The sequence below is a fragment of the Limulus polyphemus genome, unplaced genomic scaffold (assembly GCF_000517525.1).
Source record: "Limulus polyphemus unplaced genomic scaffold, Limulus_polyphemus-2.1.2 Scaffold46, whole genome shotgun sequence".
In the NCBI taxonomy this organism is placed as follows: domain Eukaryota; kingdom Metazoa; phylum Arthropoda; class Merostomata; order Xiphosura; family Limulidae; genus Limulus; species Limulus polyphemus.
The window spans coordinates 1300827-1325211 of NW_013665656.1; the positions used below are offsets into that span (position 1 = coordinate 1300827).

At 33.8% G+C, this 24385-nt stretch overlaps 1 protein-coding gene across 1 annotated transcript in view; it reads right to left on the bottom strand.

Annotated features, from left to right (window-relative positions):
- LOC106462469 (myosin light chain kinase, smooth muscle-like) overlaps positions 1 to 17029 on the bottom strand; it is a 96824-nt gene extending 79795 nt beyond the window's left edge. The window contains exons 1-2 of the mRNA XM_022390113.1: positions 16800 to 17029; positions 4227 to 4390 (exon numbers count right to left, since the gene is read on the bottom strand). The gene's annotated coding sequence lies outside the window, so the exon portion shown is untranslated. The remainder of the gene's footprint in view (positions 1 to 4226; positions 4391 to 16799) is intronic.
- Between the last annotated feature and the right edge of the window lie 7356 nt (positions 17030 to 24385).

Below are 24385 nucleotides of genomic sequence, written 5' to 3' on the forward strand. Positions count from 1 at the left end.
TGAGCAGAGGTCTTTAAAAATATGCACAAGTGACTTAAACCTAAAACAGCGCAAGAAACACAGAAATATTGAATTATTATCCTAAAAGTCATAGTAAGTCACATATATATATATATGAAATTTGATTAACTGGTACTTTTCTGATGAAGAAATTATTGACTATATTAACAATTCTGAAGTTCAAATTACTCTTAATATGCACTATTCGAAACCAAACCTGTTGAATTCCTTTGAAAATGAATAACATATTTTTCACCTTGAATATTGTATCTCTGAATTATCGTAGAAAATTCCTACAGTCTTCTGATATGGTATTTTAAAACACCTTTAAGACGTAAATTAATAAAATCACGACCACGTTTAACGCATGTGTTTGAGACGAATTGCTTTTGATGTGATATTTTAGAACACGTTAGGATGTAAAGGAATAAAATCACCACCAAAACTAGTGCAAGAGTTTGTAATTAACTGCTGATGATATGATATTTTAAAACATATTTAGGACGTAAAGGAATAAAATCACCACCAAAACTAGTGCAAGAGTTTGTAATTAACTGCTGCTGATATGATATTGTAAAACATATTTAGGACGTAAAGGAATAAAATCACCACCAAAACTAGTGCAAGAGTTTGTAATTAACTGCTGCTGATATGATATTGTAAAACATATTTAGGGCGTAAAGGAATAAAATCACCACCAAAACTAGTGCAAGAGTTTGTGATGAATTGTTTCTGTTATGCAAACATGTGTAAATGTAAATGTACAACTCTCAGATAATAACCATTCATCACGCATTCCAGGAGCTATTTTTAGCAAATGTGTTTATTAAGGTTACGGCACTTTATCATATAGAGGGTATAGCTGAAGGAACTTCACACCTTCAGGGTAAGTCATCTTACTTTGCTTCTTTTTATCTGAGTTGTTAAAGTATCATATCTGGCTTCAGGGACTGGAAGTCCAAGGGAGTGACGCCCTTGGGAACTTTGAAAACTTGTACATATTGATACACTGAGACCAAAAAATGTGTTGGAATGAGACACTGTGTATCACTCAAACACAATATAGATGTTATTACATCCTATTGCAATAACATCCCGGGATAACTCACGTTTATATTTTAGTGCGGTAATCCCCTGAAGTGTTTAAAAAGATCAAAACGAACGATACACGTCATCACGCATAGAATGTAAATAATTCTTTTAAGTCATGTTGGGTTTCAGTAATAAAGTGTCCGTCCCCGGCATATGATCCAACGGTGAATAGAGAATAAAGTAAGAAAATATCCTAAACAATGACTCCGTCAGTATCCATCCGGTCGTTGCAACTTAACATATAAAATGAATGTTTAATAAAGAAACTAAGAAAACAGGAAATACCATTTCACTACATTGTTTTCGAAAAAATATTTCCGCAATATAAAACCGCACGGTTAATAGTTGTTTAACCAGCCAAACTTTTATTTGTAACCTATTATTTCTTAAAATCGTGTTAAATAAAGATTATATCATATTCGTATTAAAAAGTAGTTCACCTCATATCTAGTATTGACGGGAAATTGGCGAAACTATTTTCTAATTTTCATCCTCCTTATATATGATAATGGGCCAGAGGAGGAGGATCATAACCACCCAATGTTTAAAAGTAATGAGCCATAGAAAGATTATATCACTTTTCTAATTCTGAAATCTGAAAGAAAAGGATGTCATACATCCATGTTCAAAATTGGTGTGAGAGAAAAATCACATCTTGCATTTAATTTTTCATACAATTTAGTTATTTAATACTGATGAAAGAAATTAAGTTTACTCATCTTGTTTGGATTCAAAATACTTCACCATCCTCTCATTCCTCTTTTTAAGTCATGTTTTCATCTTGAATATCAAGTTTAAAACGTTTACTTTATGCTTTGACTGATAAACGGAACGGTAAAGTGTCCACTTTCAAGCCCTCTACGTTTTGTGTTAACATTTAATGATATCAGGGACCTCATTTGGAGGGAGGTGACATGAGCAGACACCCTCAGGTCCGTGGGGCTCAAACTGCAATTTTTGTGAGACATTTCTAGTCAGGCCGGATTAACAAATATGTGCAAATTACGCCTTAGCGTAGGGCCTCCAGGAGGATGGGGGGCCCATGTAAGGTCAGCCTTCTTTGCTCTCTCTTTCCCAAGTCATGCGTAAGCTCTGACAGTTTTAGCCTATTTATTATATTCAACAGATACCTCTAGTATTGTGGCTACTAGTTTGTACTGATCTTGGTAGCTTCTCCTGAACTGGTAATGAGTCCATCAATCTTGACAATCAGATTGAAGAATAAATTTCTGGATGTTATAAAGTTCGGTACGACCTTTCTAGAAAGCTATAACGTTGGAGCATGAAATTTGACTTGATCTTTAATTTAAAGGTGTGAAATAGTTCACCAGCTCTTTAAAGATGAATCAATCATTGAACTTCGGTGAAAAAGTGGTTGTGTATTTGGATTAAATTCAGGATATGATGCTTTGTTTCTCTCTTTATATAACTAGTTTTCCTGCTTTTTTTTTTCCAAGTGTAATGTGTTCTGTTTTGTTCGAAAACACTAACAATACTTCTACGTAGATATATATTCAAGGTAGCTGATATTAAACACAACAATATACAGAGTGGGACAAAATGAGAAAACACAACAATATACAGGGATGGGCAAAATGAGAAAACCCAACAATATACAGAGTGGGGCAAAAATTACTATATAGTTGTTTCACTTAGACCACAGTGTAACTTCTAACTATTTATATATATAACAAATAATAATCGAATTGGTTTTAACTGTCATCGTAATATTTCCTTTAGTACCAACTATTTCACTACGTATGTACATGTGCGTGTTTTTGTACTTTCTACTTCTTTCCAAGTTCGGAGTTCTTGTAATTTTTTCTGCGCATATTTTGTTTTCGGAGTATTTATACCACAGCACTGAAACAATTCATTGATGATTTTTGTAATAAACAATAACTTTTTTTTCTTACCAAACAAATGCTATGACAACACATGAGAGCAAGCTTCTCGGGTTTTTTGATAAGCTAAAAACAATTTTTTAAAACCTACAGCCTGACAGCACCTGAAAAGGGGACGAATGTGTTAATAATGTTTCTTCTTTGTTTTGTTCTTTTTAAGAAAACATTATTTTCCTGCATTATGTCTACGCAAAAGAAGGTCAAAGAAGAATATAATGAGTTTGCAGGAATTCTGGTCTTTATCCACACTGTACTACGTTTTGTTAAACAAGTAATTTATCAAATATGACAGCTTAAGCTGAGAACACGTTTTCGCCAATCTATCATTCTACAACTGGATATTTTCGTAATGAAATCAATGCAGACAGTGATATTCCATCAGAGCAATGGCACTGTCTCAGGTCGCAGCCTGACAATCAATTTATCTCAAAGATTCACAGCTTACCAAGTCTTGTGATCAGTTTAGAAATTTTAAGCTCAGGTTTAGAAATTTATTTAGTACATACAAAATGAAAAACATAAACCAATTAGCCTGTCTACGACATGTTTCGAAAGAGTTATGCATATGATTAAAGAAATGAATTCTAGTTGAATGATGTATTCATGGCGTTATTTCCTTTACTTCAGTGAGTCATAATGAGTCGGCCTATATTCGAAGTAACCGGAAGACACATATTATCTAAAAAATATGCAAATGTCTATACATTTGTAACATTCTCCAAATAAATTTGAATTTTGGCATTCAAAAAAATCTTAACAGCTAGATCGGTGACATATTTTATAACAGTTTTCTTTCTGAATTATATCGTTATTAAAATACTGAATAGGATGGTTATTTCGTGATGGCTACAACTTTCTTGTAGGCAATTATATATGCATTGAACTGTATTGATATATGTACAATATAAACATATACATACATATAAAACTATGTACATATTTAACTTTTTCAATGCGCCTACGTGACAGATGTTGTAGTTGGTGCCGTTGGTCAAGACAAATCGTATTCGTAAATTTAAGTTTAAGTTTAAGAATATAAATGAACGTTCCCATTCCAATGTTCTGATATACTAGTATATGGTGTAGATAAAGCTCACTAGGTAATGAAGATTTCCTTTGTGTCGTTACAGTTATTGTTGATATATAAGTATTTCTTAAATTCTTAAACGTGTGTGTGTGTACAAAACGAATAAAATGTTGATGAACCGAAATTTAAATCAACGGTCTTACCTCAAAAGGAAAAGCACGAGAGATGAATCCGTTCACCAATAAGACGGGTTTGACTATGTATGTTGGGAAGTCACCTGTTTGGACGTAAAATGTCGATTTGTTAGGCTTGGTACTGTCATTTCTCAAACCCTAAAGAACTTCTTGGTTAGAGCGGACTGAGTACCCTGTAAATTGTAAAAGAAAAAAATCTTATATTACTGGGTTGAAAATTAAAACATTTATTTTCAGTTTTATATATTAATAAAGTTATAGGATCATAATACATGTTGATTCTGCCTGAAGTGTTAATTCTATTTCATGACAAAGTAGTTTTGAATCAGAAAATGATAGCATTTTTATTTTCATAGCAATTTTCCTATAACGCTAACCATCGGGCATTGCTAATGGTTAGCGTGTCGGGCTGTGTATCGTAGGGTCGGAGGTTCGAAAGATGATGCCGTTGAACACAATCCGCACTTCTAGCTGTGACGATTGTTATTCTGTTCAAAGTTCAAAGAGTCGGATAAAGCTGCTGACTGCCTTCCATCTGGTCAGTAGATCAGATTTGGGGATGGCTATAGCTGACTTTCAAGAGTCACTAACCTTATAACTTATGTGCACATAGGTAGGTTCCTTCAGGTTGAAAATTTCAGTTCCCTAAACTAAGGATAAGAAATTCGACTTTGCAACTAACTAAAAATAATAAAACCTACATAGATTTTTTTTTAATTTTTAGTTTAGTTAGTGACCTTTTCAACATTAATAAAACTACTACTCTACAGAACTGTATAACTTAGATTTTACTATTTTGAAGCTACACACCCGCACCAGTTGCTAACCATGCAACTAAATGAAGACGATATAATAAGACAGTTTGTTGAGGTCCATATGAGCCAATTCGGCTTGTTGATAGGATAGAGATGATGAACACAGAACCAATGAAACTGTATTCCTCGAAGTAAGTCAGAATATTTTCAAAGTCTATGCCTAATTTTCTGCTATGTTAGAAGAGGCAAAACTATTCTATTTAACATTCATATCTCATAACGAAGGCAGTCGTATGAATTTTTTCACCAACAGTTTGTTGTTCAGATGGAAATAGACAACGGCTTATAATCCCACATTTCTCAGAAAAAAACTTATATGTCAGTTTTGGCCGTTATGTTGTTCTCTTTATGTTAGGATAAAAATAAGCAACGACATACATGAAACAATTAAAGATTTTTTTATCAGAAAACTACACCACAGGCGTTTACAATTTGACAGTATTTTATTAATAAAAAAAATGCAACCTTTTTTTCTTTCCACCGTTGTTACCGACTCATTCTTACGAGAGTTTCAAATACTTTTTTTTATTAAAAGAGGGCCGGGTGTGATCTAATGGTTAATGTTACCGGATTGTGAATCCGAGTGTTTATGGTTTACCGCAACAACGTGCTATGCATTTTGGATTAGGGAGGGGAGGGGATAAAAAAGAGGTTGGTTATTTGTTTTCAAGTTAAATATATACAATGTATACAAGTACTGCGGGATATTGAACACTGGAATTTAGCGTTACAAACCCATAAACTTATCTCTAAAAGATAAATGTGAAAGTAAACTATATGGTGAGACAAGAGTTTCCAAGAGTTGGTACTGGGTGTTGTTGTTGACTAATTACCTTATCTCTAGTCTATCAGTTAAAGATTTGGGATGGCTATTTGCTGATGCATTTGTGTGTACTTATGGAAACATTCTTAAACAAACACATTTAGCAGATACTTTAGTGGAACTTTCGTAAGAAAGAATCACATTCGAGCCCTAAATTTACTTCTATACATATTAATATGTAAATAAGCTTTATCATTTTTGAACATTTTGTTTTCGAACAAATTTCTTCATCCGAAAACAAAATTGCGGTAAAAACAAATTTCAAATGTTATTTTTGAAAATATGCGTATTTGGTCTTCTATGGAGCAGTAAAGGCTGACATCTACCATCATATTGTTGATAGACGCGACATCTAGCGACTCGATCTATTAATTTTGCGTGGTTTAATCAGTACTGTTATGAAAATTTGTTAATCTCGGTATTATAATTTCTACAGTAAATATAATTGAAGACTACATTTGCGAAATTTTGTTTACAACCCTGTCATCAGGCAAGAAACACCGCACTAAATATTTAATTAAGATATAACTGCAAATGGTGTTCTGTTTTACCTTCTGACGCCCTCTTATGAGACAAAACTATTTTATTTTTAAATAGTCATAAAATACGTTTCTATACAACAGCATTTAGGTAAAGTTTCAAGTGACGTTTCTACTAATCAATAACATAAATATAAATATCATCAGTGCGCAAGCTCTTGTGCTGAAATAGATCCACTTGTGTTCTCAACAAGCCTATTTAATAAAAACAGAAGTTACAGAACTAACGCGATGTCTCTGCCGATATCTACTCGCTACCATTTATCACCACAGGAGTCGCTTTATAGAAATGGTTCAATTTAATAATGTTTTTTTCTACTCGTAAAGAACAAGCATCTAATCCACTTTGACCGTTTACTTATCGTTGATAGTAGTAAAGTATAAGGAGCGTTGACGCACATAATCCAGTTTTCCTAATGCTAATGATACCTGTAACGAATAATCAGATATAATGAGTTCACTACGTGCTTGTCCTTGAAACCCTCACGGAATAGCCAAACACTGTGCATTTACTTCCACTTGTATGTCTGTTGTTTACAGAAAACTAGAAATTATACGTTCACTCTGACTTGTGTATCTGTGATTTAGAGAATAACCAAATATCATGTATTCACTCCGACTTGTGTATCTGTGGTTTAGAGAATAACCAAATATCATGTATTCACTCCGATTTGTGTATCTGTGGTTTAGAGAATAACCAAATATCATGTTTTCACTCTGACTTGTGTATCTGTGATTTAGAGAATAACCAAATATCATGTATTCACTCTGACTTGTGTATCTGTGATTTTTAGAGAATAACCAAATACCATGTATTCACTCTGACTTGTGTATCTGTGATCTATAGAATAACCAAATATCATGTATTCACTCCAACTTGTGTATCTGTGGTTAAAAAACAAAAGAAAGAATTATGCATATATAATTGTGTATTTGTGGTTTAAAGAATAACCAAATATCATGTATTCACACCAACTTGTGTATCTGTGGTTAAAAAACAAAAGAAAGAATTATGCATATATAATTGTGTATTTGTGGTTTAAAGAATAACCAAAGATCATGTATTCACTCCGATTAGTCTATATGTATCCGTTTTCGCTCAAGAGCCATGATGACAAATTTTGATCAAACTTGGTATGTACATTGATATTCTATAAGATATATCTTTTTTTTTGTTTTTTGAAGTTGTGTATGATACGAATGTGTCTTCCAATTTCGAATGTATTGAAAGTGCTACAATCTATCATAAGTATAATTAAATGTAACATTCTAATTACGTGCGGGCTATCATATTCACTATTTTAGGTTTACAGGAATCGGCTGTATCGGGAATACCTGAAGGCTGAAGCACAGCCGGGCCCTCTCATAATGGATAAACCGTTCACAACTTGGAACAGGTGTACCCTTACTGGATCTTATCGTGACAGTAACTTTAATTGGATAAACCGTTCACAACTTGGAACCGGTATACCCTTATTGATCTTATCGTGACAGTAACTTTAATTGGATAAACCGTTCACAACTTGGAACCGGTATACCCTTATTGATCTTATCGTGACAGTAACTTTAATTGGATAAACCGTTCACAACTTGGAACCGGTATACCCTTATTGATCTTATCGTGACAGTAACTTTAATTGAAAAATTTATCAACACTTTTCAGAGCATCATTTCATGATGTCCTTTATTTGCCACTAATCTAAACATTGAGTATTTTCACTCTTTCAATGCTAGCCAATGATGTTAATTTCAGTACTTTTAACCTCTCCGAGTTTGTTACTGCGGTTAAATTCTGTGTTTTTGAGCTTATCAAAGTTTGTCCATTAACGTTAGAATCCAGTTTTTAACCTCTCAAAACTCCTCAGTAAGGTTAAAAGGTTGAACATCTCAAAGCTTTTTAATGAGGTTAAAATTCAACAATATTCTATCGTTCCTGAAATATTGTGTATGTTTTAAAAAACAGAAGAGATCAGAAAGGAAACAAATTCTAAGCGGGGGCAAAGAAATAAAAGAAAGGGGCCGTAAGGAGTTTACAACAACCAGTTGATTGAAAATTTGTAGACCGGACTTTTCCAGATGAACTATATGTGTACAGCTTGGAATTAATCGACCATTTTTTAAGATTATGACAACAAATGAAGCCATTACGATGAATTATAAATAAGGTAGGTATACTAGTGTTTACTTTTGAAGTAATAGCGTGTGTTGTGTAGCCTTAACAAACGTCCGAAAACTGAATTAGCGTCAAAATTATTCATTATTTTGAATATAACATAAAAAACCTCGCCACCTGTTGATTTTTATGCCGACAGCTGTTTTGTAGCAGACGCATTTCCACTAGAAAAAAAAACGTATTTTAAATAGTTCGCAATAAAAAAACGACAAGGCCTGTTCATTTTTACGACCATCAGCTGTTCTGGGCTACGCACTCTTATATAGAAAATAATAATCACAATAATCATATAGATTATAGACAACCCCATAATAACTAGTGTGCCATTTTTTATAACAACAAGTAACAAGGGCAAAGCTTGTTTTAAACACGGATCATAGCTTATATAATAATATCAGAACCAAAACTGGAAAACACCAGAGATAAAAAGCGGTTATCCAAGGACTTGCCTAGAAATGGCAACGTTCGCGCCCTACCTCTGCCCTATTAACGTCACCCATCACCCGCCGTTCCGGGGTTACCAGTTAATAGGACCCGGGCAGCTCCATAAACAACACCTGAGGCGCCGGGGCGACGGCGAAAAGTGGTTTTTATCAGTTGCTTTACGGGCAGCACAACCTTTTCGGTGTTCTCGTGTACCCGCTTATGTACGAACAGGACTTCCACCATGCTGGACGACAGCAGGATACGCTCGGTTTGTCCTTCTTCTCTACAGGATATATCAATAGAATTTTTATATATTATTTTGTACAGACCTACGTAGATGATGTGACACGAAGGTGACGAATACACTTATATGTACATACTGGAGACGAACAATATGCCCAGAAAGCATTTTTTCCAGTAAAATGTGCCTCTAGTTGTTGTTTTCCAAAATATATTCTCCTATGTGTTTCAATAAAAGGTATACTCTTACAACTAAAATTGAAAGGCTTTTTTTTTTACCTTACGCGTAGCGTCATGTATTTATCTTTTATAACTCTAATCCTTAATACTGAGAATCGTTTCACGATGTTTAACCATAAATGGTGACATTTCAAAAATAACTCTTATTATATAATATACATTCTGTTTATGCAATTGTATGCTTAAGACACACAAAAAACACTTTATTATCAAAAGTAACAGTAGATAACATATAGAAATAACCACACGAGAAAACATTCAATAGCCTTAAAAGCGTTCCAATGTATAAGAATATGAAATAACATTTACCAGCATTAAAAATGTTTCTGTGGATAATCGTATGAAACAACATTTAAGAAAAATTGTGAATATTTCTATGAACATTCTGTACTGATATTAAATACGGATGAAATTCATTTCGTAAAACATTTAACAAAATTGTTAATATTTCTATGAACATTCTGTACTGATATTAAATACGGATGAAATTCATTTCGTAAAACATTTAACAAAATTGTGAATATTTCTATGAACATTCTGTACTGACATTAAATACGGATGAAATTCATTTCATAAAAACTAAAATAGCATTTCAAAACGCATATTTTTTATGAACTTTGTATATAAGTGATTTCTAAATGAAATACAAATAACTGAAACACTTTAATATCAAGCAACATTTTTCACTTTGAAAATGACGCAAAATCTTTGACAAGTCTGAACCAGCCAGAAAATGCATATATTTAAGTTTTATTTGCACATAAAAATATCGGGATACAAATAAAATGCATTAGCTGTGACAAAATCCTTAATAGATCTCTATATTTATAAACTTTAAATACAATAATGTTATTTAAAGTAATTTAATGAAGTTCCTAAAAAAAAAAAACTGAGTATATTAAAACACGAAAACTTCCCAGTAAACCTATATACAAAGTGCCCGCAAGTCATGTTAACGATTTTTTTTTTTTACTTTCTCTGAGTAAAATAGTTGACATAATTGTCGGACACCTTCTCTCTCTTTCTTAGGCCCGGCATTGCCAGGTGGTTAGGGCGCTCGACTCGCAATCTGCGGGTCTCAGGTTCGATTCCCCATCACACCAAACATGCTCGCCCTTTCAGACATGGGGGCGTTATAATGTGACACTCAATCCCACTATTCGTTGGTAAAAGAGTAGCCCAAGAGTTGGCGGTGGGTGGTGATGACTAGCTGCCTTCCCTCTAGTCTTACAATGCTAAATTAGGGACGGTTAGTGCAGTGAGCCCTCGTGTAGCTTTGCGCGAAATTCATAACAAACAAACTCTATTCCTTTTTATATATTTATATTCATGCCATTATTTGATTTTCTAGGCAGTCAAGTTTTGCAAGTCGGAAATAAACAGAATCCGCTGGCACTAAACTATTCGCTCATGGTTTGTTTTCTGTAAGAAACGGTTCATGTGCACTTCCTATGGCTGTCACTGCCGTTATAATAAATTATACTGGTACATCTTGTGTTATATGGAAGGCAACTAACTGAGTGGCAGGTGACGCTATTTCATACACAGCTAAGGTGCCGCCTGATTAATTTATGGTTATACGGCCTTCTCCGACGATGAAATGTAAGGGTCTTCTGTATATTAATCCGCTTCATACATCCGAGGTCTGATGTAAGGTACCGGAATCGGTCGACGGGTTCCGAATGATAAGAAAGAGCAGCAGTTAGAGATAACTGTGAGTGTGTTTAAGTTTCTTCGCTATCGCTTTTCTTTTATCAAGAAACGTTTCTCAGAATCGAGAAAGATAAATTAAAACAACAATTTTTTTATCACCTTGCACCATTTCTGTTTTCTTTCTGCGTTCATAAAGGTAATAAACATCACATTTTTATTACTTCGCCATCCTTCCTTATTGGAGGATATTTATAAAGTCACGCGAAATGACAAACCTCTTCTTCAGACGCTCGTCAAGTGGTTTAATCGCATGACCTAAAACGAAACACATCGTAAATAATCTTATTTACCCTCCGACTATGAACACGATATTTCGCCATCAGGATTGATAAAGAGAATCTCTTCAATCCGACAGTGATTTGCACAATAAAAAGTAAAAAATCAGAAATATTTAATAGCAACCATGTTCCCTCTTTTTGTATAATTCCATATACAAAGAGTAAATATATTTTAGAGCATAAAAGCATGCATATTATATCATTTTAATATGCCGTAAAAGTAGAAAACTGGGTTTTTTATACTTTCCCTGTTTTCACGATGGGTCACTCTTAGCTCTTTATCATATGGATTACCATATTCAAAAATTTCACAGAATAACCAGGAAGTCAATATTAAGTTTTAAACAACCAGTGAATGTGCTAACATTTCGGGATTTTTAATAAATGCTTAAAGCGTTGTTGTTCTCTTTTGGACAGCCATTTGAGTGCTGTTAGTGTATGGATCTTATTGAGTCTAAAATAATTCCTCGCAAGCAAAGAGCAAACAAAATTCGGTGTACTAAATATATATATATTATACATTATGGCAGATCTTTCGTAGAGCTGTCTATCTAATTAATTTCGTGTGTGATGAGGTTCTGATAAGATTACATTTTGAAGGGTTGTTTTTGTCCTAAAGAACTGAATAAATTTCTCACAGGAACAATTTGAACTTAAATTTGTTTTTGTTGTGTTTTTTTTTGGGGGGGGGACAGTTTATACTTGTAGTACTGTTTAAAACTATCAAATACTACGCAACAAACACTCCGAAAGAAGAATTTACAAATTTGTTTTTTGTTGTGTTTTTTTTGGGGGGGGGCAGTTTATACTTGTAGTACTGTTTAAAACTATCAAATACTACGCAACAAACACTCCGAAAGAAGAATCTACAGACACAAGACGTTGGTTTCCCGATGCCAAAGAAAGTATTCGGTGCTCTTATTATTACTCGAAGCAGAACATGGAAAGGTTTCATTCGCATATATGAGTTTGTTTATTCTGAAATATAAAATATCGCTCTTATATAACAACGACCATCTTCTCTGATGGGGTTCATTTTCAGGAGTACTAGAATAAATCAAAGTCTCATCATGAATCCACCGATAAGGTCATTCAAGGACTCCCTAAGTTAGTTCATTCAATCGCTAAGACAATATAAACTGGGAAGGAGTGAATCTCTTATCTGATTATAAAATTCTCTTGTGTGAGAAATGATTGTTGGAAAAATAGTTGCCTTAGATTGCAAGTCTACGCAAATAGCCATGTTTATCGTTGAAATCATTGTTTCATTCACAACCATATGCAAACTTTTTAAAGTAAAAACCTGCTTATTAAAGGCTTGATAACTAATGATAAGACTATAGGAACGAAGTCTAGGTATACACACACACACAGATATATATACATATATATACAAAATGTTACACTACCTGACAAAACAGGATCTTCTAAAACGTCAGTCCTAGGGAACTATAACAACTGTCGTGTTTCATTTAATCACGTGCACCAATGAAATGAATTGTTTCTTTTACGGATATACGTCTCATTTGTTAACAATGGTGGCACGATACAGCAAGAACAGAGCCACATGTGATCTTCTAATACGGTGTTTCCATCATGCACTAGTGACCTTTTTTTTTCTTCTCCATTGTAACTGTGCCTTTTTGAGTGACCCCTCATTATCCAACAACATACAGGGTTTCATGAATTCCAATAAATACATTCCTTTTCAGTCATTCTAATCTGTACTGAAGAGATCCTGTTATCGCAAAGACGATAATAATAAAATTGTGCTCCGCAATTAGGGGCCGTGGGCGCGTTGTAAGTGTGACGGTCAAATCTCACTATTACATTACAATAGTCCAAGAGCTGTCTTCCCTCTAGGCTAGCAGTTCAAAATTAGGTATTCCTTGTGTAGATTTGTGCGAAATTATAAACCAATCAAGCAAACTATATATTTTAATGCATAATATATTATTATATTATGTACAGAAAAACATATTTATAAATAATAAAAATAAAGCAACTGGCAGTTTTATTTTATTTTGAAATTATAAAGATTCCAGCAATTTCAGTAATAATAAAGCGATTTTGTAGATAATAAATAATATACTGTTACAAAACGACAAACTTTTCCACTAGTATGTACAACAATAAAGTCAGTGAAGACTTTTAGGTGACGAAATTCATTATTTTAAAACAACCTTTGAAAACGACCCCCAATGGCACAGCGGCACGTCTGCAGACTTACATCGCTAGAAATCGGGTTTCGATACCTGTGGTGGGCAGAGCACTGATAGCCCATTGTGTAGCTTTGTGCTTAACTTTAAACAAACAAACAAAACCTTTGAAAATACTTTTTTGTTGAAATGGGCAATATACTGTTACAAAAAATAGACTAATTTAGAATAATACTTAGCCCCCTTTTTTGCCCATGAACTTATATAAAATATACGGTTTCGTGAAATAAGATTAAAAATCTTAGTTTTATGACGTGTAAAGTCATGCTTACTTTCATGTCAAAAGTTAAAGCTTAATTTCAGGACTAGAAAAACGTACTGGCTTACAGCCTCCCCCACCCAAAATATATCATAGTTAAAAATAAATAAATAATAAATACAATAAAGGTAAATTAGGTAATTTCCTTGACAATATATAAAGAACTGTCCTGTAAGAGGCTTATGGCAGCCATTATAGTATTTCTCTCCTTTGCGAAACGCAGACAGGGAATGGCGCTGTACCATTATTTATATAAATAGTTAATATTATATAGTTTTAAGACACTGCTAATTATTTTTCATGTCGTCACACTCCTAACTTTGGTAAATAATATTAATCACATAGTACCAAGACACAATGTTAGTTCAGACTGCTTAACGCAAGGTGACACCTAAGTTTTTTGACATAATATTAATCACATAGTTCCAAGACACAGTGTTAGTTCTGCTTGCTTAACGCAAGGTGACAATTATTTTTTGACGTAATTTTAGTCACATAGTTTCAATTCTAATTATAACGAGACACGTTAAACTTTTTTCTAATAATAAAATGTAGGTTTAAAACATGCCTCTGTCCGTCATCATACCTATACTTTACTATATGATATCAACTTATTAGGCACGGATGGATAACGATTCATAAAAATGTCTTCCTGTTATTTGAGAGGTACTACAGCCGAGCCGGAACAAGGTTATGAACTTAACCTTACCACTATTTTAATCAGTACTACCCCTGACAACGTAGCGACCTCTAATTGTGAATTACTGTTTACATCCTGTTTGTCTGGCAAAATAATCTTTTAAAGGTTTATTTTTTCCGAATCTACAAGCCCGTAGCCGGGACTGGGGGGTCGGGGTGCGAACGACTCCCTCCCCTACTCCGCCGGAGATTCGCTCGCCTACTAACATTTTTTCCCCTTTTTTTGATGATAGCCTCTTATTATATAACTGCTTTTATAACACGGTGCATACATGCGGAAATAGCATTTTCATATTTATCAGAGGATATTTACTAGAAATGTTTATTTGCAGTGATAATAAAGGAACCATTACATATTTTGGAAATTGTTTCGTCCTTAAGCACTAAAGTTACACAGGAAACGAGTTCCACTTTGGACTAAAATGAATCCCCACTTCCAGACCTAGCAATAGGCTTGAATCTAAAATCAACTAGGTATTTTGAAGGGTTCTCCACACTTCAATAATGCTACCAAACATTCATAGCTTTCTATAACGTATTATGGGAATAGCCTTTTAAAAACCTTCACAATTTTACTGCATGCTTAACGACACGTCAACGACGAAAATGGCACATAAGAGCCAAAAGTTAAGTCTTTAATTTGTTTACGTTAACATCAATAACAAGAAATTAGAAGTAAAAGAACAAGAATCGTGTGTTTATACTGAGCGTAACAAATGCGGCGATGTGTTTATGCTTTACAAGCGTAGTTAGTTTGTAAACAGACGAAACAGATGCCAAGCACACGCACACACACACACAGATGGTCGTCCATACGAACCAAGCGTTGTGCTAACCTGTACATATACGTAATCTGTGTATAACGGACCTAGGACTAAATATAATTACTTATGCATGTACATATAAAGAGAAATCTGTATCTCTAAATTTAATTGCTTTATGAGGGCAAGTTTTTGAAAATGCTTTAACACGGCAATGTATAAAGATAACTTTAGGCACGTTACTACTACACAGTCGCTTAGTTTGAGAGATACATTTTGAATACAGTAAACATAGTAGTTAAGTGAAGCATGCAACATCTGTTTTGTGATTGTATAACATATTGTTAGAAATTTATAACAAAAAAAAGTATAGGTGATCTTATCCCACATGATGGAAAACACAAAGTTGAGGCTGTTCGCTGTTTTATACGCGTACTGTACACTTGAGGAATATTTTAATTCAGTTTTTTTTCCTCTCTCTCTCTAGTTGTTTCTCCAACAAGAATGGCTTGGCGTAACCTAATAAGATTACCAACTATCATGACGTATCGTTATACAAGTTGCAAGAGTCAACCAATCAGCATTGTTTTTACACAATTACCCGATTAGGTTTAAAAACACCAATACGATACGAGTTTCTGAAATGCCACTCAGGCTGAAGCTACTCTATAACGTAAATATTGAAAACAACGTACACGCTTTAGAAGTTCTAAGTAACTAGCGTGAAAAACAAATACAATTCCAGCTGAATGTGTGAATTAAGTTTGTAGGGATCCTTTCTATCCCTTCAATACGCTCTCATGATATCTAGGTTTTAATTAACTCATACAGACATTTTAACTGCACACGTCTTTCATAGAGAGTGAAAAAAATGGCAAAATGCATCATGTTTATGTCCTATCTATCTGGTGTATTTCTTCTACGAACTGTTCCTATAATACGATTCATAGCTAAATATATTCGAGATTGTTAAAACTCTCTTCCCAAGAAGTGCTTTTACTTGATCATCTTCAAATTAAGAAACGTAGTGAGTGACATCTGGGAAGATAAGTTAGTATAAAGTAGCATTTATTTTGTGAAAATCATGTATGCTTCCTCATAAAGAAAATAAATTACCTTCAATGTCACGAATCAAGGCAAGAATTGTATATGTTTCACGAATAACCTAGCGTCCCAGTTGTTTTGGTACTGAAACGTACAACGTTTCGCATATGCTGCGTAAGCTGTTAACTCATCTAAGCAACAATTTCGCCTCTGCAACTTCGGTGTGTAACAAGTGAAAAAATTTCTTTTTTGATTTATGAAAAAAAAACAACACGAAAATCCTAATAATCTTCTACTTAGTGATGCATAAGAAAGCTAAGGCAGTAAATAAACCAATAGTGGATCACACTTACCCTTAACATGTCTTCCACAACATGTAATAAAACCTTGTTGTTCTTAATGTACTACAGCTTGCCACTCCTGTTTAAACTCTTGGCATTTGGCGATCCAAGGGCATTTCAAGAAGACTTCTCAAGCAGTGAAAGTATTACTGACAGCTAGAATTTTCGAAAATTAAACGTTCTTGTTCAATCACGATCGGTCTACATACAACTTACCCGACGCGCGCGCGTGCTAAGTGCACGTGGGGCTTTTCCTTCACATAACTTACAGTCAGAAGCACCCAACGGTTAAAAGTCCCTATCTCAGAACGCATGCGTGGATCTACGTTTCGGTGTAGTAATAGAGAACTTTAGTAATAAAGTTTTAGCATTATGATAGTGTTGTTTATTCTTCAGATAAGAAGTCCTAGCGCATTCCAAATGCATAGCTGTTATCTTCAGTATGACGTTAAACTTGGGTCAATACAGGTTATTACTGTTTGAAAAACAAGAATAAAGTAAACTCAACTTACACGCAAAAACTTAGATTATTTACTACTTGTTTTACTAAATAATGATTATACACGACCCAAATTTACCTGGCATCGGTACAAAGTACTAATCAATTGTTTAGTAAAAATATATATAGAATCCAGTAGTCCAGAAGTTTCTTTTTTGCATGAAGTGTGCTAGTAATATATTCTTCCTTGGATTTAGACAAAAAAAATTACAGCAACCCTTAGAGTTCAGTCTTTTACCTCTCTTTATGCAACAGTATTTTCAATATTCAAAGTGACTTGCACCAATAACACAGGTCTGCGATGGTTTTAATGTCATGAAATTTTTACATGTTTCACAGAAATTCCTGTACGCTGAATCCGAAAATGATATCCATTTTTCTCTATCACGTACAGATTTTTCACAAAACGTCATAACGCAATACATAAAAGATAAAAGAAAGACCACAACACGTGGTTTTGAGACTAAAAAACCTAGAATTCACAAACAAAATTCAGGATGAATGAGGATACACATTCGTTTGACATCAATGTTTATCCCTTTTCTTCAGTTTGTTTGTAATTTTGTTAACAAACATAATAATAGAAATGCTCATTGTGGTAAATGAAATAATAATTTCATCTAAGTAAGTGTTTTTTCTTCTTCCAGATTTCTAAAAAAAAATCCTTACGTGATAAAAAATAATAATATTATTTTCGAAATCTGCTCAGCTGAACTATGGAAAATTCGTTATAAAACCAAAACAACTTTTATGAAGTTGAAATTCGCAGGCTTGTGTAATCCTACATTCACTATAATCAAGCTTGTGTACTGTACGAAGTCATGTAGGAATGTCTTACTACGTCACATGTCTGTGTGTTTTTTTTTGTTGTTGTTGTTGAGGATTTTGTCTGCCAATCGCGTTTGGTAAAACTTCTGCAAGCATATTTGGAAGAATCTAACATTTGTTTTATTTAGTACTAAAAAAAAAAGACATATTTTATGTTGTATGATGTATTTTATGTTCAAGTTCATTTTAATGTAAATTTTCAAGAAAGTTTTTGGTGGTAAAGAATCAATTCTGTTTTCTGTAAAGAAATAAAAGAAAAAATATCAACAACTGTTACGTTTCAATACATTATTAAGAGCTTCAGATGAAAGGTAAGTAATTATTACTGAGGTAAGAGTTTCCAGCAGGCAGCTTGATAAAACTGTGTCTGAAATCACGAAGTAATTATTACTGAGGTAAGAGTTTCCAGCAGGCAGCTTGATAAAACTGTGTCTGAAATCACGAAGTAATTATTACTGAGGTAAGAGTTTCCAGCAGGCAGCTTGATAAAACTGCGTCTGAAATCACGAAGTAATTATTACTGAGGTAAGAGTTTCAGCAGGCAGCTTGATAAAACTGTGTCTGAAATCACGAAGTAATTATTACTGAGGTAAGAGTTTCCAGCAGGCAGCTTGATAAAACTGCGTCTGAAATCACGACAGTCGGAGTGGAAGTCTGGGAGTTGCTCCTCAGAATCACTAAATGGTACACTATATACAAATACTTTACAAATAAACTCAGTAAACATGTATAATACAACGTTAACCATCACTTGAAAAGTGTCTTCTTATTTCCAAGCAGTATCTAAAAAGAGCTGTAAAAATGTTTTCATTTATTTCTGGTACCTTAATTTTCATTTAGTTAAAGATGCATCCAGAGGTTTTTGCAGATGCGTTTACAAACTATCTTATGTATTTTTTCTGTTGTGAGTAATACTATTAGACAAGTTAAATTTGCTTTCAGAAGTATTTTGTGTTAAGGTATGATTGTATGAATATTAAAACTGTGTTAAAGAAATACATCTTCATATGTACGTTTTATAAGACTATATTCGGATATTTTATCTTTTTTAAGAATGACTAATTATGACCATCTTGATGTACCAAACTGTCTATAATAAACTAGAATTATGAAGCAATACACTGCCATAAACAAACAATACGAAAGCATAAGTAGTCTTTTACAAGTTTCAAACCTAGAATCTTGATTTTGTCAAGAAAGTTTCAGCAAGTTACAGTTATACAAGATCCTGCATTTCTATCTGGAAATTACGTTTAAGTTGCAGCCTGATTGCTTCTAAGATATATGGCTTGTGAGTAACAGAAACCATAGTTAAAGAAATCCAATAACGTGAGTGTAATCGACAGATAGAAGTATGGTATTCCTGAGTAAGATATATATGCAAACGAGTAAGTTTGTTAACGGTTGAAGAATTTGACTAATGGGATTTAATATGATGTTGCTTGTGAAGAAGAAAAAAAAGATGTTCAGTGTAACAATGAGTGAAAATTATCTTTACTTGTCTTCCTGCAGACAAGCCTAAAAATAATGCAAAAAAAAAGGAAAAAAAAAGCATTTGAAATAAAAATTCAAAGTATTTGCAGAATTAGCACCTTAGTTACAATAGGTAACTAAATTTGAACAATCTGACATTGCAGGACTTACAGCTCCTAGGCTGTACTGGTCACTTTAATGTTTGCTTCTTAATTTATTTCAAATTCCTACCTGACCATGAAAGCAATGTGCCGATCACTTGTGTTGTAACAGCTATATTCTCGTCCAACTGATCGATGTGACAACATAGATAGTCGCGATTGACAGCAACGAGAGAGGTGACTAGTAAACGTGATCAATAGTAGACGCACTTCCTATTTCAAACCCAAACCAGATAAAATATACAAAACGGCGTAAAAGTAACACAACCATTCGCTCCTTTTTCTTAGCTCATCTTTTAGTTGAATGTAAATTAAATCTGTCACTCAACGCAATAATACATGAAACCAAGGGATAATATTACATTACACAAGAACTATACAAAAACAACAACACACAACTTAAAAATTAGCGTTTAACCAAAAAAATAATAAAGGATAAATAAAACAGAATACCTGACTTTTCCAGTTGCCAAACTACCATAATAGACAATTAAATGGCAAGAGTAAATTAAAATAATAATTAAAAATAAAGTAAAACAAAAGCGGTGTATTTCAAATAAACTAAATAATCAAAAACATTCATACGTTTCAAATTAAAAGTATAAAATCAACAAGTAAACTAAATAATCAAAAACAATCATATGTTACAAATTAAAAGTATAAAAACAACAAGTAAACTAAATAATCAAAAACATTCATACGTTTCAAATTAAAAGTATAAAAACAACAAGTAAACTAAATAATCAAAACATTCATACGTTTCAAATTAAAAAGATAAAAACAACAAGTAAACTAAACTTTCACAAAATTATTTTTAAAATTACACATGACAAAGGAAAATGGAAGTATATAGGTATATACATAGGAATTTCAAAATCCATCTTTAGCAGATGTTAATGGGAATGTCTCCAAGGGTGGCGTTCTAGATGTTTACTCTAGCCTTTTAAAGGCCCTTCCTGAATTAAACTTAACAAATTTTGTTACTGGCCCGGAAGTCTAATATACCTTTTCTCTTTTAGCAATTGTGTCCGGTTTTTGTGTCCCCAGCCAGGGAGGTCATAGATAATGCAGCTGATTTACTTCTTCAGATCCTTTGGCAGCTTCTTAGTTGTCCACACACTCTGCAGCTGGATGTAGTAGGTGTGTATTCACATTTAACATCGGTGTTTGTTTGGCACACCACAGTCCAGCAGATAAGAACCTCTAGCTTAAGTCCAGTGCTAATATTCATTATTTTGTTCTTTTCATAATAGATAGTCACTGGCTTAACAGTCGTCTTGGCTTAAAAAAAGTAAGTGGTTTCTGATAAATGTGATTCGTATCCACACTACAATATTTATTGGGTAATATCAGCTGCAATATTAAAGTTATAACACTGGCAACTCCCAAAAAAAAGGTAATAAAATTAAAAACAAACACATTATTTCCACTGCCAGGTAACTAGTGATGAAATGGTACAACCACATACCACAACTAGCCAAACTGGACCTCAAGGAAGACAAGCACCCCATAAGCTTCTGCTGGGAACTCAATCACAACTGTTGAAAAGCCAACAGATCTAAATAAACAATACAACTCACACCTGCATGAACTAACCCCAACAGTTGCTTGCCGAAGCAGAGCACTATTCTGTGAAATACCACAACAAATTATAGTTCTTATGCTGATTCCACAAGCAACTAGAGAGGTGACTAATTCAGGATCGTGTTTGAAGATGGTTAGTAATAGTAAAACTAGAGAAAATACACAAACATTTAAAAGAAACATAATCTCAAAGAATGTTCAAGGTTTGACATGCAGGCATCACATACACGACTCTTCAATAGTACACACACACACATATATATATATATATATATATGTACACAAGAAAGATGAAAGAGAAGTAAACATTATATATAACTTTATTTAACACGCTGGCGTTTACAAATCAGTTCATAATTTATAAAAAACCACATGAGCAATATTTAGCCCTGTGTTATTACTAGCGAGGGTACCCAGTAATGCTATATCTAAATGGGGTGTAGATCGCCCCTTTTAATATTTTGAGTTGTAGCACACGAAGTGTTCCTCCGATGAAAAGGTACCCGTGCTACGCGCGGTATTAACCGCCAGTTTCGTTTGGCGTCGGCTTCACGTACATTACTCCCGACCTCCTTTCTTAGTTGAACTCTCATTCACTGCATTAAAGCCGTAGAATTGAAATGACTGTTAAATTCGAAACGTTTGCCCGATTTCTTATCCTTTTAAGTTCGATCTTTAAAGATGTTCGCCCGAGTTCCTCCACCAAATTGGTTCACTCAGTTCCTCAAAACAACTTGTGACACCAGACAGACATAAGAACTGCTCTGCTTTATAAATATCGATTGTATACATACATAATAGCTAATACAACATTTTAACATGTAATGTTCTACTTTTACAATTTGTATACAAATCAGTTTACAAACGAACAACATGGACATTGAAACCTTTTCAATTCGAACATTAGGAAAACACTTCATAATTTGTAATCGTTTAAAACATACTTCTCTTCTCCCCGGAGAAAAAACAACAATAAAAACATACTGATGAATAATTATATGTAAGAGAGGGGCAGAAAACCAATTCTGAGAAATCTTTATTTAAAAAACATTACCACCAATGAAATTTTCATTTAAAAAACATTACCACCAATGAAATCTTCAACTAAAAAACATAACCACCAATGAAACCTTCATTTAAAAAGCATTACCACCAATGAAATCTTCAACTAAAAACATTACCACCAATGAAACCTTCATTTAAAAAGCATTACCACCAATGAAAACTTCATTTAAAAAACATTACCACCAATGAAACCTTCACTTAAAAAACATTACCACCAATGAAATCTTCACTTAAAAAACATTAACACTAATGAACTCTTCACTTAAAAAACATTACCACTAATGAACTCTTCACTTAAAAAACATTACCACTAATGAACTCTTCACTTAAAAAACATTACCACTAATGAAATCTTCATTTAAAAACATTACCACCAATGAAATCTTCAACTAAAAACATTACCACCAATGAAATCTTCAACTAAAAAACATTACCACCAATACTTCGCGATGAGTTCTTGATAAACGGGTTCAAGTGTTTTAAACCACAGAACTATTAATCAAAATCCTGGTAACCTTGAGTTTTTTCTGCCAATTCCAAAAGATCAAGGTTTTTATATTTTTTATGTACTGAAGTTGAACAATGCGTTGTTCCTATGGGCGCCTTATTAGTTTTCGAAAAGGCAACTATTTTTCTATATTAAATATTTTTACGATTTTATCTGTCTTGACAGCGTCAGTTTTAGTAGCTTAATTACAATGTGTAATATGCACAGAAAAATGCCACATCCGAAAGGACGTTATTCAAATTAATTAACATATTATAGCCTCTCATTACATACATATATGGATTAAGTACTGAATGAATATAATCTGAAGTATTAAACTTGAGACGTCAAAAATGATATATTGCGTCTTTTAACCAGTAGATTTGGGCTTTCCTTCATCTATTGTGTAAAAGACGAGAACATCTCCTTGCTTTGCTATCTAATGTGAAGAATTAAATTGTATATGTGTGTGTGTGTGTAATGTCACTTCTAAATGATAGAATGGTGGAGAACTGCAGAACTGGATTATTGTCTAGCCCAATACCTGAAGAATTAAAAATAAAGCTACTTATAGCCCCCCCAGTGGCACAGCGGTATGTCTGCGGACCTACAACTCTAGAATCCGGGTTTCGATACTCGTGGTGGGCAGAGCACAGATAGCCCATTTTGTAGCTTTGTGCTTAATAACAAACAAACAAACAAGTTACTTATAAATGATAATTTTGAGACAGAAAACAAGAAACACGTATTCTATAAAATATGACTAAAGCTTCTGGTTAGTCAGAAAACAAGAAACACATATTCTATAAAATATGACTAAAGCTTCTGGTTAGTCCCGGGTTAACAGTCAGGTCAGAGACTCCTAGATTTCAGGTATATCCACCACTGATTTTGAATTGTTGACCAGTGAAACGGCAGCTAGTGTACAGCACGCTCCACGCAGCTCTTGGCATCGAATAACGAAATTGCCTAGCACTCTTATAACGCATACACAGTTCAAAGCGTGAAGAATATAAAGCGGCATTACGGTGTGAATTTACGATACGCAGTCCGGCATGCTAACTAACCACTTTAAGTAAGACATGAAGCGGCATTACGGTGTGATGTTACGATACGCAGTCCGGCATGCTAACCACTTTAAGTAAGACATGAAGCGGCATTACGGTGTGAAGTTACGATACGCAGTCCGGCATTGCTAACCACTTTAAGTAAGACAATACTTGTTTATTACACATTGCTCAAAAGATTTAGTTTGTTTGTAATTAAGCATAAAGCTACATCAAGGGCTATGTGTGCTCTGCCCACCACGGGTATCGAAACGCGGGTTCTAGCGCTGTAGATCCGCAGACATACCGTTGTGCCACTGGGGGCAAACGATTGAGTAAAAAATATACACATTTGTTTTTACTTTACATATTTTTGTAAAAGCAACATAAATTTATGAATTTGTTTTTGAATAAAAAGCAACAAAAATGTAAACAAACTGACAAAGTGACCATCT